At 32.6% G+C, this 17,240-nt stretch overlaps 1 protein-coding gene across 3 annotated transcripts in view; it reads right to left on the reverse strand.

Moving 5' to 3' along the window:
* Window positions 1-17,240, reverse strand: part of LOC114327743 (glucose dehydrogenase [FAD, quinone]) — a 219,085-nt gene that overhangs the window by 63,896 nt on the left and 137,949 nt on the right. The window contains exon 1 of one of the 3 annotated variants that reach the window (XM_050647890.1): window positions 4,313-4,329. The exons of the other annotated variants lie outside the window; for them this stretch is intronic. The gene's annotated coding sequence lies outside the window, so the exon portion shown is untranslated. Of the gene's footprint in view, window positions 1-4,312; window positions 4,330-17,240 lie in introns of those variants that run through there. 3 annotated transcript variants of the gene reach the window in all.

The raw sequence follows: 17,240 nt of genomic DNA on the forward strand, positions 1-17,240 counted from the left end.
AAGTGAGAATTCTTATCCAACTTCTCTTATTAATAGATATTTATTTTCAACTTCTCGAGTACTACTTGACCAGAACCATTCCAATTTGGGAGGAATTCACGATTCCTCACAAATAAATAATGGAATTCAAAGAGAAGAGGTTTCCACATCTGGGACCCCTCAGAGATACTGTTCCTTACCTTATTTCCCACATTTAACTGATAAACTTATGAAATTGTTCAAACCGTTATCCGCCAAAATAGGCATCAAGAATTGTAAAACAGTCAGAAATCTTTTTTCTTGTACTAAAACACCAGTAGATATTTGGGAGAAATCTAACGTAGTTTATAACATTCCATGCAAAGACTGTCATTTGAAATATGTTGGACAAACAAAAAGAACCCTTAAAGGAAGGGTAGTTTCACACAGAAGCGATATCAGATGCAACAAGCATTCTTGTGCCCTCAGCACACATTCCATCACACTTAATCATCAGATTGATTTTGATAACATCAAAACCTTAGTCACAGAACCTAATTTCTATAAAAGATCTTTCCAAGAAATGGCCCACATTCTAAGGGAACAAAACTCTATGAACAAACGTACTGATATTGACAATCTTAGCATCATATATCACTCCTTGCTTATAAACAATCCTTAAATTCATTCAGTTGTTAAATTTCAAATTTATTTTCCACACAAATCCGATCAACACATGGCCTAATTTCAATTGTTTTTACCTTCATCCAAAAAGTTTCCAACCTACAAACCACCAATGCTTGGTAGCAACATAAAAGTTTTAAATCTCATTTCCACCCAGCTCCTGTCTGATAACATGGCTTAACACTCCAGCTTTAGTGACTTTTTTCCAACAATCATGAGGCAAGTAAATCAGTATTTTGTAATTAATTTTTAACTAATCCACACCTATTTCTAGGTTCCTGGATTTCAAATTTATTATTAACAACCAATAAATCTATGGCATTTTTTCGATTAAAGAGAAATTGATATAATTCAGGGTGCATCGTCAACCTGTAAACCGGGTTTTCGTTTGAAAGCTTTTTTGTGACACTATACATTGCTGCCGTTGTCACGGCGATCGTATATCTTTATTTCTGTTTATCTTTTGTGTGTCACAGGGAGGTTTTTGGATGAAAATCTAGGTTTACAATAATTTACATTAATTTTGTTAAGATTTTCACATCCCCCTTTTTTTAAATCCATTTAATGACAGACACCGAACAGTTGGTTTTTTGCTTAGGTTTTTTGTGCGCTTTTTTTTGGTTAGAATAAGAAATGGATTTAAAATAATTATTTTGACTCTAACAGAATATTTCTTCTCCTGGCCTCATGTTTCAAAACAAAATTTTATGTAACTGTTCAATAACCTTAGGATTTTAACCACTAAGGACCTTTGTGACATTTTTTGCGTTTATGTATTTTTAGCTTAAGAAATTTTATGTATTTTTTAGCTATTAAGTTTTTAACAACACAACCCATTGTGATGACATTGTTGTGTACATCTTTTATGTAACTTCACAATCAGTAGAACTGATGAAGTGCAGGAAGACTGCACGAAACGTCTTCTATTAAAAGATTGAAATAGTTTTTTCATTTTTTATTTCTCTTTGACTGATAACCTCAATTACAGTGAGACTTCTTCTCACTCACTTGATATATTGTTAATATTAAACAGTCGTACTCCTTGCTATATATATATATATATATATATATATATATATATATATATATATATATATATATATATATATATATATATAAACTATAATCTATATATATATATATATATATATATATATATATATATATATATATATATATATAATATAACAAAATGACTATAAATGTAGATCTTAATAAAAACTAGTGCACAGAGTGAGAGTACACAATTTTCCTTGAACCTCTTGTGTCCGCTAAACGACTTCAGTTCTTGGTCATTCAATGGACGATACTTTTACTCGGCATTTTGCTATTTAGCATCTGCATAAAAATCAAACAAATGATGGTGTCGACACAGCATTCATCCAAATGAATTTTAATTGATGCGACCTATAAATGGTGTTTTGCCGACTATTAGATAGGAAACAAGCTTTTCAGCACATGAACATCCTTTTGTGGCCTTAACACCATAGCAAGCCGCATCAGAGCGCATCACTACTCAGATACAGTGAAAGTGTACTCCTAAACAGATTATTCTTAGTTGTAGCAGGACCGGATTTCAAATTATTTAATAATAAAGGAACACGTGGGATATTGGATACTAATCAATATATTTTTTTATACCAGTGTATACCAGTATATACCATAAAGTCCGCAATTTCGTCCCTAAACAACCTAAACAACCATAAAGCCCCAGGCCCAGTCGGCATACAGGCGGAACTACTAAACAAGGGGAATAAAAACTACATCTTGAGATATACCATCTGATAAGAGAAGTCTGGGAAAGAGAAGAAATACCGACGCACTGGCATGAAAGCAATATAATACCTATTCACAAGAAGGAAGACAAACAAATATGTCGAAACTATAGAGGAATATCGTTTATCAATACAACATACAAAATTGTATCCATAATACTATTTACAAGACCAACTCCATACGCAGAGGAAATAATAGGCGACTACCAAAGCGGATTCAGACCGGGAAGGTCGACCATAGACCAGATCTTTGTCCTACGCCAGGTGTTAAAAAAGAACTGGGAATTCAACCGCGATGTACACCAAATCTTCGTGGACTTTAAACAAGCTTACGATTCTGTTAGCAGAGAAGCATTGTGGGAGACTATGGTAGAAATGGGAGTACCTACCTGGAAACCTGGTACAATTAGCACAGGTGAGTACAGAGAACGCTTCTGCACGAATCAGAATTGACAGCACCACGTCGCATGAAGTCCTCATTGATACCGGACTTAGACATGGTGGTTACGAAGAACCTAAGACCAAGGGTTAGACAACACGTAACAATTAATGAATACAACTTTGAAGTCGTCAAAGGATTTAAGTACCTGAGAGCGATCATAACATCTGAAAATAAATACGAAAAGGACGTGGCAGCCAGGATCATTGCAGGAAACAGGGCATATTACTCATTAGTGACCCTACTTAAATCAAAAATACTCTCAAGATCACCAAAAATAAGAGTATATAAGACAATAATTCGTCCCAAAATGGGACGGTATGGAAGCCAAACATGGACTCTGAACCAGCGGGAAACGACAAAATTACTGGTATTTGAAAGAAAGATACTGCGGACTATCTATGGGCCTTGGCCTTGCAGAGAAGAGACAACAGGAGAATGGAGAAGAAGACACCATGATGAACTCCAGACAATATATGGAGATGAAAACATGGTACGCTACATTAAAGCAAACCGAATACCATGGGCAAGTCACGTGCTAAGATCGAGGGACGAAAGACTTCTGAACGCCACATTCTGGGAAAGGCCCGATGGCAAAAGGCCAGTTGGTCGCCCAAGAAAGAGATGGAAGGACGCAGTGGCCAGAGATCTACGAAAACTGGGAGTACAGTAATGGGAAATAGCTGCTCAGGACCGACAACATTGAAGGGAAATAGTAAACGCGACCAAGACTCACATAGAGTTGTAGAGCCAAATGATGATGATGATGATGATATAAAATATACCCTATACCAGAATACTTAAAATCCTATGGACTAACCGGGTCACAAATGCGGAGGTCCTCAGAAGAATGAATAAGAACCGAGAGGTACTGTTCACCATCAAATCTCGAAAGTTACAATACTTTGTACATATTATGTGAAATGAATCTAGATATGCCCTCTTAAAAGCCATTCTGCAAGGAAAAATATTTGTAAAGCGGGGTTCAGGAAGAAGACGAATATTATGGTTATAAAACCTCAGAATCTGGTTCAACACTACATCTGTGCTGTTGGAGACGAGATAAAGATCCGTAACATTCGTCGGATAGTCGGATTCCCTAACACGGATAGTCACATCAAGAAGAAGAATGGTACTGACCAGATACCATTTGAACTATCTGAAATTTGCGTTAAAGACAGAGAACAAGTGCAGTGAATGCTATTAGACCTAAATACAAAATCAAAAGGAATAGGTATACAAATAAATCTAGTAAAAACTAAATATGTAACAAACGAATCTCTAGATACAACTCAAGATATTACTCTGAACAATAAGGCTATAGAAAAGGTTGAGTCCTATATAATTAGAACAAAAAATCGAACTATCAAAGTTTAACTTAAAGGCTGATTTAAATAAGAGATGTTCACTTGTGTAGCATTTGGAAGATGACAGACAGTATGTAAATCTTACTTACCAAATACTTTAATGGCAAACACTTGTTGGAACTGTTGTTGAACCATGGTTTTTGTAATTATGATGTGTATCGTGCATGTATATGTTTTTTCTCTATTGAGTGAATCTCTTATCAATTTGTTTTTGAATTATATCTCTAAAAATGCTGTTTTAATGATGTTTCCTCATGAGCTACGACAGTTACGTAATCTTCATATCCTATTATTTCAATATTTCTCTCCTTTATTTTATCTGTGGTTAATATATCTGTGATAAGCTTTCTATAAAAAATATATAAAAATAATACAGTCCCTAGAGTATAACTTTGTCCCATCCAATTTTTATATTTGTATTGTTTCAGTTGTCTTTTCCTGTATAAATTTAATAAATTAGGATTGTACGTCTTTCATTGTCATTTGTATTATTCTTATCACTTTGCTCCATATCTTCATATTTCTTTCATTATCGATTTTCTGTTTAACTTATCAAAAGCTTGTTTAAAACTTTTAGAAATAACAGGTCTACAATTTTCAATTATTGTCTTAATGTCCTGAACGTAGATGTAGCTGATTGTCTCCATCTTTTCTGTCCTGTGCCATTCTCATCCACCGTTTTCTTACATTACATAATATGCTAATCATTCTCCAATTCTTGTCCTTTCTTTTCTTCTATTTTGGATTTTTTGACACTTTTTGGGTTGTTTTATGTGGGTCATGGTCAGGCTATGGTCACCACATAGTTCAATGAAGCCGTTGTTATTTCTCTGAGCAGTGCCATGCTTTCCTATAACCTATAACGTGTCCAACGTTAGTACAACGTGGTGTTGTCAGTGCCAACCTTGTAATAGTACCATTATGCTAATACAAGTATAGTAGTCACGGCCGTTAAATTACAATTGTAAATACAATAATAACGTAGAATTCGATTAAAAATGCTGATACATACACTAAGCATCAAAATTAACACACCACCTTGAAAATGGGAAATTTTTGATGTCTGGTATTTCCTAGACCTGTTGTCCGATTTTAGAGATTTTTTTAATTTGTTATAGCTTTGTTCTTCAAGAATATCGATGTGTTATTATTGCTGCTAAACAGATAAGTGTCATTGTATACCGGGTGTAACAATGATAGTGTGTTTTTTTCTTAAAGTTTGGTACACCCTGTGGAATATTCTAGCGCATATAAAATATTGAAATTAAAACTCAACTGTAGCCTTAGGTCTTCTGAATATTCTGCTTTTTGATTCATTCGCTTATGTTGGATAATAAAAAAGTTAGCTACTTTAACAAGTAGCAACATTCTTCATCAATACAGGGTGTTTCTAAATAAGTGCGATAAACTTTAAGGGGTAATTCTGCATTAAAAATAATGACTGTCTGCTTTATAAACATATATCCCCAAATGCTTCGTTTCCGAGATACGGGATGTTGCATTTTTTCTTACAAACTGACGATTCACTTATTGCTCTAAAACCGGTTGAGATATGCAAATTAAATTTGGTAGGTTTTAAGAGACAGTTATTGCGCATTTTTTTGGCATACAATTAAGAATTTTTATTTACTCTTAGCGTACATAGGTAAGATTACCCGGTAATATGACCCGTATGCACGCCAATGGTGAATATAAAATTCCTAATTGTATGTCAAAAAATGCGCAATAACTATCTCTTAAAACCTACCAAATTTCATTTTCATATCTCAACTGGTTTTAGAGCACTAAACAAATCGTCAGTTTGTAAGAAGAATTTGAACACCCCCTATCTCGGAAACGAAGCATTTGCGGACATACGTTTTTAAAGCCAACTGTCATTATTTTTTCATGCAGAATTACCCTTTAAAGTTTATCATACTTAATTAAAAACACCCTGTGTTGATTGATAAAAAGAATATGGGAAGTAGAAAAAATGCCAGAAGAGTGGACCATAGCAAGGATATGCCCTATACATAAAAAGGTGATAGAATGCTATGCGAAAACTACAGAGGCATCGCACTATTAGAAATAGTTTACAAAATCTTGGCACAAAGTATAAGAAAAAGGCTAAGTCAATATTCGGAAAAAATACTGGGAGAATACCAGATAGGTTTTAGAAACAACAGATCAACGACTGACCAAATATTTGCCTTAAAAGAAATACAGACTACCTGTTACGAACGTAAAACATTACTATATGCTTTGTTCATAGACTTTAAGCAGGCTTACGACACAGTAAATAGACAGCAGATGTACGAACTGATGAAAGAATTGGGGATACCAAGTAAAATTGTCAGGATGGTAAAATAGCTTGGAAAGGGTATATATACATCCAAAAAGTTTGAAACTAAGGAAGGACTACGACAAGGAGACCCACTATCAACAACGGCATTCAATCTAACATTGGAAGGAATAATCAGGAAAAGCAGAATAAACATGCAAGAAACGATATTTAAAAACGGCCACCAATGCATAGCATTTGCAGATGATCTGACGCTATTAGCAACAAGCAAAAAAAGAACTACAAGAGTTAATGAAAAACATAATAACAGAAGCCAAAAAATTCGGACTTAAAATAAATGAAGAAAAGACTCAGTATATGATAATGGGAGAGATCCAAAAAGAAAAAGAGAATAACATCATAGTATAAATAGATGGAGAAAAAACATACTCATTCAAAAAAGCCAAAGAAATTATTTACCTGGGAGCCAAAATAGATGAAAATGGTCATGAAGAAGGGGAGATAAAGGCAAGAATAGCTAAAGAAAATAAAAAATATGGAGCATTACGCACATTATTAAAATCCAAATACGTATCAAGAAAAACAAAAATAAGAATTTATAAGACTGTTATCAGACCTACAGTAACATACGCATGCGAAACATGGGTGCTCAAAAAGTCAGAAACATACCTTTTAGAAAGATGGGGGAGAAAAATGCAAAGAGCATTTTCACACCTTCATATGGAGGTGTGAAAATAGAAGGTCAGTGGAGAAGAAGAACCAATAAAGAATTGGAAGGACTATATCAAGAGTCAACCATCACGACGACGATCAAAGCACAGAGAATACGATACTTGGGGCACATCGAGAGAATGGGAAGTAAACGAATTCCAAAAATGGTGCTCTCACGAAAACCAATACAAAAGAGGAGGAAAGGCAGGCCAAGAAAGAACTAGCATTGGACAGAAGAAATGGAGGGAGGTGGTGAAGGAGTGTATAAAAAGACTGAAATGTAATTAAATAAAATTTATAAGTTTTATAAGTAATGTAAGTTATATTAATTATGTAATCAGAAAGGTAAACATTTTAGCCCTAGGCCTACAAGGCCTGTACGCTTATTAAATAAATAAATTGATGAAAAGGCTAGGTGTTAAAGTATCTAACTTTTTTATTATGCAACATAAGCGAATGAATCAAAAAGCAAAATGTTAAGAAAGCCTAAGGCTACAGTCGACTTTTAATTTCAAAATATTTTATTATACGCCAGAATATTCCACAGGGTGTTCCACACTTTGAGGAAAAAACACACTATCATTTTTATACCCGGTGTACAATGACACTTATCTGTTTAGCAACAATATTATTATATAGATATTCTTGAAGAATAAAGCTAATATATTAAAAAATCACTAAAATCGGACAAGTTTAGGAAATACGAGACATCAAAAATGTCCCATTTTTAAGGTGGTGCGTTAATTTTTATGCTTAGTGTATAGTACTTCTTAAAACAAACGTATAATTAGTAAAAAAATATTTTAAAAAACTTTTTTAAATAAACCAAGTCCAACTCTGTAAATGATTCGAATCTAATTCTGTTACATGGAGGAATAAATACGTAATGGCAACCTCATTGTTGTCAGTTATACAATAACATTTTTCCCATTAGATTCGCTCTTATTTTTAGGTTAATAGTAAAACAATTGATGTATTTGAATAATTGCAAGAGATCCCGATCCAGTAATTATAACGATAACATTCCTATCTAACTAGATAAATACATATTTACAGCAGCAATGGTTTAACATAGTTAAAAATATTTATTATTACAGTTTTCCATTTCTACAGTCGGAAAAATGAAAGAATACCCATGAACGATCACATCAATCACATATTTTGTATTTGCTGTCTTTTTCTATAAATAACAAACGTTTGTTATACAAAAAGATAGCAAATACATAATAAGTGATTGATGTGATCGTTCATGGGTATTCTTTCATTTTTCGAGTGTATTTGAGTTTGTTTTCATGAGAACTCTCGTAAAGAAGAGAGTTCTGGTGCTTACTAGGGCTGTCCGACACGTACGTAGCCTACAAAAGAAAAACGAAAATTTTTTGGACAAGTGATGATTTATTTTAAAATAGAGTGTTCTTTTAGCTCGATACATTTGATCCGGTGATGCCCCATCTTCTTTAACCCGTCTGAAAAATACGTGTTCTCGAGGTCTGCTAAATAGGCTTCTACGGCGGTTATGAACAAAAAATCTCCTTAAATTTCTGCCCGACTGAGTGACTATTTTAAGTTTGGAAACAAAAAGAAGTCATACAGGGCCAAATCTGGATAATACGGTGGATAAGGTAGTAGTTTCTATTACGTATAGGCGTATTTGCTATTCGTGATTATGCGTTATGCTTACACATAGCCGAATGAACCCTTTACACTTCGTCCTATGCGATCTAATAAGGCGATTCTCTCTTTCTTGTCGGTTCCCTATTACTGAGGATCGTGATTTCTTTCAATATTCCTAACAATGTTTCTTCATTGGTCTCTATCTTCAGCTGCTCCAAGAGCTTCTCAGAATGAATTTCCAGTTGAATCGTTTATTTGGTCGGACCATCTAGTTGGTGATCTTCCTCTTGATCTTCTCCCCGGAACGTTTCCAGAAACAATTAATCTCTCCAAACTGTCGTCACCTCTTCGAACTACGTGACCAAAGTATTTGTTGTAGACATATTGTGGACAGCCTTTTTTTAATCTTGAGTTGGTTTAGAATGGAAACGTTTGTCCTATGAGCTGTCCAAGGAATGCGCAGCATTCTTCTCCAGAACCACATTTCAAAGGCATCAATTTTTTGGCGCTCGCATGCGCAAAGAGTTCAAGTCTCTGCTCCGTTTAGAAATATTGAGAATACAAGGGCATTCACTAGTCTCATCTTGATATTTTGAGAGGTAGATCTGTCTTTCCTAACTTTGGTTAGGCGACTCATCGCATTTTTTGCCATACCAATACGTCTCCCAACTTCTGCTTCACAGTTACCATCGTTAGTTATACTAGACCCGAGATAGGCAAAGGTGTTTACTATCTGGTATTCTTGTAACATGTCATATAGTCGGTTGAATAGTGTCGAATCTGTCGACGACCATTATTTTTGTCTTAGCTTTTTTGATTTTTAGACCAATTTTATTGCTTCCGTACTCAACTTTTCGCAGGAGATCAAACATTTCTTGCTCATTTTTTTGCTGTAAGTGTAGTGTCATCAGCAAATCTTAAATTGGAGATTTTCCTACCAGCTTCTGTTACTCCACCGGCCCATCCTTCTAAAACCATCCTCATGACATGTTCACCATAAATATTAAATAAGTCAGGTGACAACACGCATCCTTGTCTAACACCTCTCTCGGTCTTGAATTGGTTTGATAATTTATGATCCAGTCGTACTGTCGCTATATTGGACTGGCACAGATTTTTAATAAGTGTCACCAGGTGCATTGGTGCACCCATTTCTATTAAAATTGACCACATATTTATCCAGCTTACACAATCAAATGCCTTTTGGTAGTCAACGAAGCATATAATCAGAGGTACTTGAAATTCTCTAGACATTTCAATGAGTTGTCTCAGGGTCAGAATTTGTTCCCTTGTCCCTTTACCCTTTACAAAACCCGCTTGTTCCTGAGGTATTTGGTAATGTAGATAGGTTTTTAATCTGTTTTTGATGATGTGTAACAAGATTTTACTAGCATGTTATTAGTGACAGTGTGCGGTAGTTTTCACATCTGGTAGTATTTCCTTTTTTTGTGTAGCGGGATCTAAATTGAGGTACACCAATCAGATGGCCATTTTCTTGAATAAAAAACAGCGACACAGATAGAATGGATGATATGTAATCCTTTGTCACCTACCTAGTAACTATAGTATTTGACATGGTATTGAATCAATGCCTGGGATTTATTTCTCTTTAGTGATTTAATTGCATCTTTGACTTCAGCGAGTAAGGCAGTATGTTCTCTAGGGTAGTCAGAGGGCCACTGCTTTTCTGCTAATACCTCGTTATTTTTATATAGCTCGCCACAGTAGTTTCGCCATGTTTCCAATATTTCGTCAGTATCAATCTTTAGATTACCTTCCTTATCTATCACAGACCACGTTTGAGGTTTAAATTCTCTGGCAAGGAGTTTGATCTTCTGGAATAAATCCCTCGGTTGATTTCGACAGCTATGTTCCTCTATCTCTCTGCATATTTGACAGATGTAATCAGCTTTGTCTTTGCGGCACTGTTTTCTGATTTCTTTCGAAAACGCCCTGTATTCATCGTTTGTTTTGTATCTAGTTTTATGTTCTTTCTGCGTTGAATCACAGTCCGTTGAATAAGGCGATTAACAAACCAAAATAAGGGAATTGTGGTACCGCCATGAGAGAATTTCGCGACTTACTAATAGAACTTGGAAATAAGACACAATTTAACTTAAAAAATGATTTCATTTTATTTTTGTTATTATTTTGTTTTATTTTATTTTATTTTATTTTATTTTATTTTATTTTATTTTATTTTATTTTATTTTATTTTATTTTATTTTATTTTATTTTATTTTATTTTATTTTATTTTATTTTATTTTATTTTATTTTATTTTATTTTATTTTATTTTATTTTATTTTATTTTATTTTATTTTATTTTATTTTATTTTATTTTATTTTATTTTATTTTATTTTATTTTATTTTATTTTATTTTATTTTATTTTACTTTATTTTATTTAATTTAATTTAATTTTATTTTATTTTATTTTATTTTATTTTATTTTATTTTATTTTATTTTATTTTATTTTATTTTATTTTATTTTATTTTATTTTATTTTATTTTATTTTATTTTATTTTATTTTATTTTATTTTATTTTATTTTATTTTATTTTATTTTATTTTATTTTATTTTATTTTATTTTATTTTATTTTATTTTATTTTATTTTATTTTATTTTATTTTATTTTATTTTATTTTATTTTACTTTATTTTATTTTATTTTAAAGTTAAATTGTGGCTTATTTCCCACTTAGAATAGTAAATTATATAAATGCCACAAAGAAATAGTTTCAGAACAATATTAAGGATATCGAAAGTTAAAATAAGATATACATTCCTTAAAAGATATGCGTTTAATGTAATTGGATATGCGAAAATAACTAACGTGGTAGGTATTAAACGAGTAATAAAATAATGACTATACTAAATTTACAATCAAGATGCAGTGGAAATAGACAAAGCAAAACTCGTTAAATTTATAATGTATAAACTTTGAAAATAATTATTTGGGATTAAAAATGTATATACATTGTAAATTATGATTCGGGAGTGCTCCTAGTAGCATCTAACGTGTCTTGGTTTGTTTATTTCTACTGCACCTTGGTTGTAGGTAAATTTAGTATAATTAACTCAATATGCTAACTGCTAAGGTATTAGAAAAGCTAGCGTTAAGCTGTTTAAAGCATGTGGTAATGCTTATTTATTAACGCGAATACAACACTCTTTTGTTTATAAACAATTACCTTTAACACCCAGCGAGAAAAGAGAAACAACACCAACTCCAAACCACCTAAATTCTTGCAAAGCAACCTTAATTATGTTTATTTGTTCATCAGAAGGTAATCACAGTTATTAAGTTCAAAAAATCACACGGAGTTTATTATCGTGAACAAAAAACGAAATTTCATTTCCATTTAGTCAACCGATTACGATTTCTTAAGACATATCTATGCATCACATGCGTTTCACCGTATAAGGATGAATAATTCAGGGATTAATATACTTTATATAACTATAATTTAGAGACAAAAAGTCATGGTTATGCCATGTTTATTACATATTTTGTGTAATATTTTTTTGTAAAAGATCGTCGCCATAACATAAGGAACCTGATTGGTCAATAAAAAATCACTATAAACACTATAAAATTATACACGGTGACGGAAAAAAATATAAAATAACTAGCTGACCCGGGGAACTTCGTACCGCCTTAGAACTAAATAATGTTTAAAAGTTAAATAAAAAAAAATTGCCAGAAAACCAAAAAAAACTTACTCAAAAATATTGTGTATACTTTTTCTGATAAACAATAATTTTTTGTGATAAATGCGTAAATAATATGATCACTTAGATTGGTCGTACCAACTCAGAAACCTTCCCGGATTCATGCACAAAAACTTTGATTAAGATCATCACGTGATCAAATACATAGTTTACGATTCGTATAAGGAACATACAGGCAAACATCCATTTTTTTTATCAAAGAGGTAAATAGTTAGATTGTTGTTAAAAAATGGGGTTGGTGATAGAAAATTGAAAATTTGGGTTTGTGTGTATTTTTGGTTCCACATCATATAAAATTAAGAAAATACAAAAGTCCAATTAGTCAAGAAATAAAATTCGAAAATATTTATCCTCTGAGCTTTTAAGTTGGAAAAATAAAGCATAACAGAGTGGCGAAATACTCGACAAGGGAAATCTAAAATTGCATTTCACTCTGTCATTCACCGTGATAATAATTTTAGCGAATTATCTCCTTTAATATCCACAAAAGTGAATCAAGTATAAACTAAAAGGAAAGAAAAGATGGTTCAGACGTATTAGCACATAGTAGAGGCTCTGTACTGTAATCAAATCTGAACCATCTTTTCTTTCCTTTAAGAAAATACAGTTTGTCAAAAAAATATAGTGGGCAACCCCCTTTTGGGCACTTCCGGTTAGAACTTTTAAACCGGAAATGATATAAAAACCAAAATATACATTTGTTCTCATCTTGCTAAGGCACGTCGAATGATATATCACTTATACTATTTCGGTGACGTTAAAAGAGTAGTTCCGGTTGCAACTCTAAAACCGAAAGTTCGATGACAAATTTCTCATCTTTGATACCATCCTTCATCCTTGGGTTATAAGCTTTCATTCGAAACCTCATTTGTAATTCTATATATGTATATTAATAACGGAGGAGTTAGATTCGCGGACGGACGGACAGACGGACAGACAGTCATAAAACCGGAAATATATAGTTGTTCCCGTCTTGCGAAGTCGCGTCGAATAATATATCGCTTGAACTATTCCGGTAAAGAGCTATGTATTTAAATCGGATTTACCCATATCTATGCCTGAAAAGGAAAATCTTTGACCAGTGAGTATTGCCTGTACTACTTATGGAGCGGAAACATTAACACTCACAAAAAAGGTAGCGAACAAGATTCGCATAACTCAGAGGGCTATGGAGCGCCAGATGTTGGGTGTCTCCCTGAGGGACCGAATCCCAAACGAAGAAATACGTCGTAGAACAAAAACAAAGGACGTCGTCGAAAGAATCGCGTCGCTCAAGTGGAATTGGGCAACACACGTCGCCAGATTGTCAGACAACCGATGGACAAAACGTATTGTCGAGTGGAGGCCATGAGAAGAAGCACAACGGAGCAGAGGACGACACCAACCAGATGGGCTGACGATCTGAAGCGTATTGTCGGCAACTGGATGCAAGCCGCATAAAACAGAGAAAGATGGAAAGAACTGAGGGAGACCTATGTCCAGCAATGGACAAGTACGGGTTGATGATGATGATGATGACTATTCCGGTGACTATAACACAGTACTTTCGCTCGCATTTCTAAAACCGGAAGTCTTAAGTCAAATTCTCACCTTTAGTACCATTCTTGGATTATAAGCTCTCATTCGACACCTCACTTGTCATTATACCTGGTATATTGACGGAGGAGTTGAGTTTACGGACAAACAGATAGACAAACAGACGGAGAGACGGACATGAATAATTCAACGTTTTCACATTTTCTCAAAATTCTCCACCCATGTGAGATTCGAACTCACGAACTTTGGGTCCAAAGGAAGGCGCTCTTACCACTGAGCCAGAGAGGGGTACCCAAAAATGTTTACTTTCTATTTTATGGTTTGTTTGTTAATCAAAGTTTTTATTTGCTATATCTCGTAAAAAGAGTACGAGATAATAGGTTATTCAAAAACTCAAATGAAACAGTTAAATTTTTTCCAAATTAAAATTGAAGCAATTTAAGAATGAGTCATCGGCGACCCCACGTTGTGATTGGTATCTAAGTTGTGGTTCCAGGTATACAATTAACGCATGTACCTGAATATCTTCTTCTTCTTCACGTGCCATATCAGAATTATCCGACTGGCGATCACCATTACGAAGGCTTCTCGATCTTCTGCAATATGGAATAATTGTCCTGCATTTAATATCAGAGTCCATTTACGAATGTTTTTTAACCGGGAAACTTGTTTTTCTCCTACATCTCCACGGCCCTCTATTTTGCCTTTGAGGATCAGTTGTAATATTTTATATCGACTTCGTGTTTTATTTAGTCCATAATTTCCATGTTCGCATAATTTTGGCACGGTTTTTAATGGATTTTTTCTTGGAAGGTTTCACTTTATTTTTCGTTTAATTAACTTTACCCATTTTGTTAAACTATTGATAATATTTTTAGAATAAAAGATCCTGCTAAAACTTTATATACTTGCATTAGAATTCGAAATATTTTTACGTAAAATATACTTACCTACAGTTGAGTCCGCGAATCTTTACCCGTCCGTCATCATTTAAAGCATACGAAATAAGTCGATGATAAGTAGGCAATTGAAATTTACTAAACGCAACAGCAAGTCACTTGCTGTTGCGTTTAGTAAATTTCAATTTCCGACTTATCATCGACTTATTTCGTGCTTTAAGGCTATGGGTACATAATTCGCAAATATTTTACGTGTATCCCTACTTTTTCTGTCTTTACACGGCAAATTACGCGTAGTAAAATTCACACTGGTATGGATATGTAAACATTACTAGAATAGTCCAGAGAAATAAGATTTTTCTCGTGACACATCCCCCTCCAGGCCGAAACCAAATTTTTTGAGTAGTATGGACATCTATATTATTAACCTATATGTTTCCTGCAGCCGATTTTGATGATATACATAGTTATAAACAAATGAAGATCAAAAAACGGTAAATTTTCGCTTTTTTCGTCTATTACCAAAAAGTTAAGCATTTTAAACAAATTTGAGTGTAAGAAACTCATAAATCGTATAAAAAACTTCAATATGGCGTTCGTTGAATATGTCCATCCTTATTGGTTGCTTAGAAAATTGCAAAATAAATCATAAATTTTGAGTTTTTAAAAATATTCATAACTTATGTAAAAATTAACTTAGAACCTTCTTATTACACGGAATGATGATACTTCTTGTACTTAAATTATATTTTAAAATTCAAAGCAATTGGTCAAATAGTTTAAAAGTTATTTAATTTGTTTATCCCAAATTCATTTTTTTTGCAACACTACAAGTCAGAAAATTATGAGGTTACAATCATACTTCGGACAGTTTATGAAAGAAGAACATTTATACTATTACCATTATTAAAAATAAATGACAAAAAAAATTTTAAACAATGTAAAATTATTTTGAAAAACATGTCGATTTTTTGCTTACTTATAAACAATTAGAATAACTTTTTAACCGTTACCTGTAGAAAAATTATTTTTTCATATTTAGAAAGACTGAATTTTTATACACATTTAGAAAGAAAAACAACTGTCCTAGGACAATTAGGGACAAAGTTAGCCCCCCCATTTATTTAATTCACATGTTTTTGCAAAATAATTTTGCAATATTTATAATTATTTTTTGTAATTTTTTTTTAATTAAATTAGTACTGTAAATTTCCTTCTTCCATAAACTATCCAAAGTATTACTGTAGCTTCATCATTTTCTGACTTACAGTGTTGTAAAAAAAATAAATTTGGGATAAACAAATTAAATAACTTTTAAACTATTTTACCAATTTCTTCGAAATTTAGGGTATGAATTAAGTACCATAAGTATCAGCATTCTGTATAATAAGAAGGTTCTAAGTTAATTTTTACATAAGTTATAAATATTTATAAAAACTCAAAATTTATGATTTATTTTGCAATTTTCTAAGCAACCAATAAGGATAGACATATTAAGCAAACGCCATATTGAAGTTTTATATACCGTTTATGAGTTTCTTACTCTCAAATTTGTTTAAAATGCCTATTTTCTTAGTAATAGACGAAAAAAGCGAAAATTTACCGTTTTTTGATCTTCATTTGTTTATAACTATGTATATCATCAAAATCGGCTGCAGGAAATATATAGGTTATTATTATAGATGTCTACATTACTCAAAAAATTTGGTTTCGGCCTGGAGGGGGTTGTGTCACCAACAGGCTATTTTTTTTCCTTATTTCTCTGAACTAGAATGTCATTCTACTTGAAAATGTCATCATTAATTTAAAGAGATGGGTTTTGAATGTTCTTGGATAACTGTTATTTTTATAATTGGAAATTATTAATTCAGTTAATAAATGTGATAATCTTTCACTAACTATGTATTCAGTGATTGTAATAATTTATTTGTACAACAAAGACTAATACTCAATCGAGAAAAGAGGAAAAGTGTTGAAAGTGATTTTTTAATAATATATTGTTATGGAACGCTTACAATTTTGAACATCTTTAACAACAAAATACTTGGATCACAGAATATATTATCCTGATGTATTCTCTGCTTGGATCTTCCACAAATTATACACAATAAATAACTTTTTATTAAGTTCACGTCTTAAATCAATTATTTATCAAATACACTATATTTCAATAATATTTAATCAATAACTCAACATATTCCCGATGCAATGTCAAATATTTAAAATTGTCACTGATTGTCAG

This window comes from Diabrotica virgifera, chromosome 3, assembly GCF_917563875.1.
Source record: "Diabrotica virgifera virgifera chromosome 3, PGI_DIABVI_V3a".
NCBI classification, from domain to species: Eukaryota; Metazoa; Arthropoda; class Insecta; order Coleoptera; family Chrysomelidae; genus Diabrotica; species Diabrotica virgifera.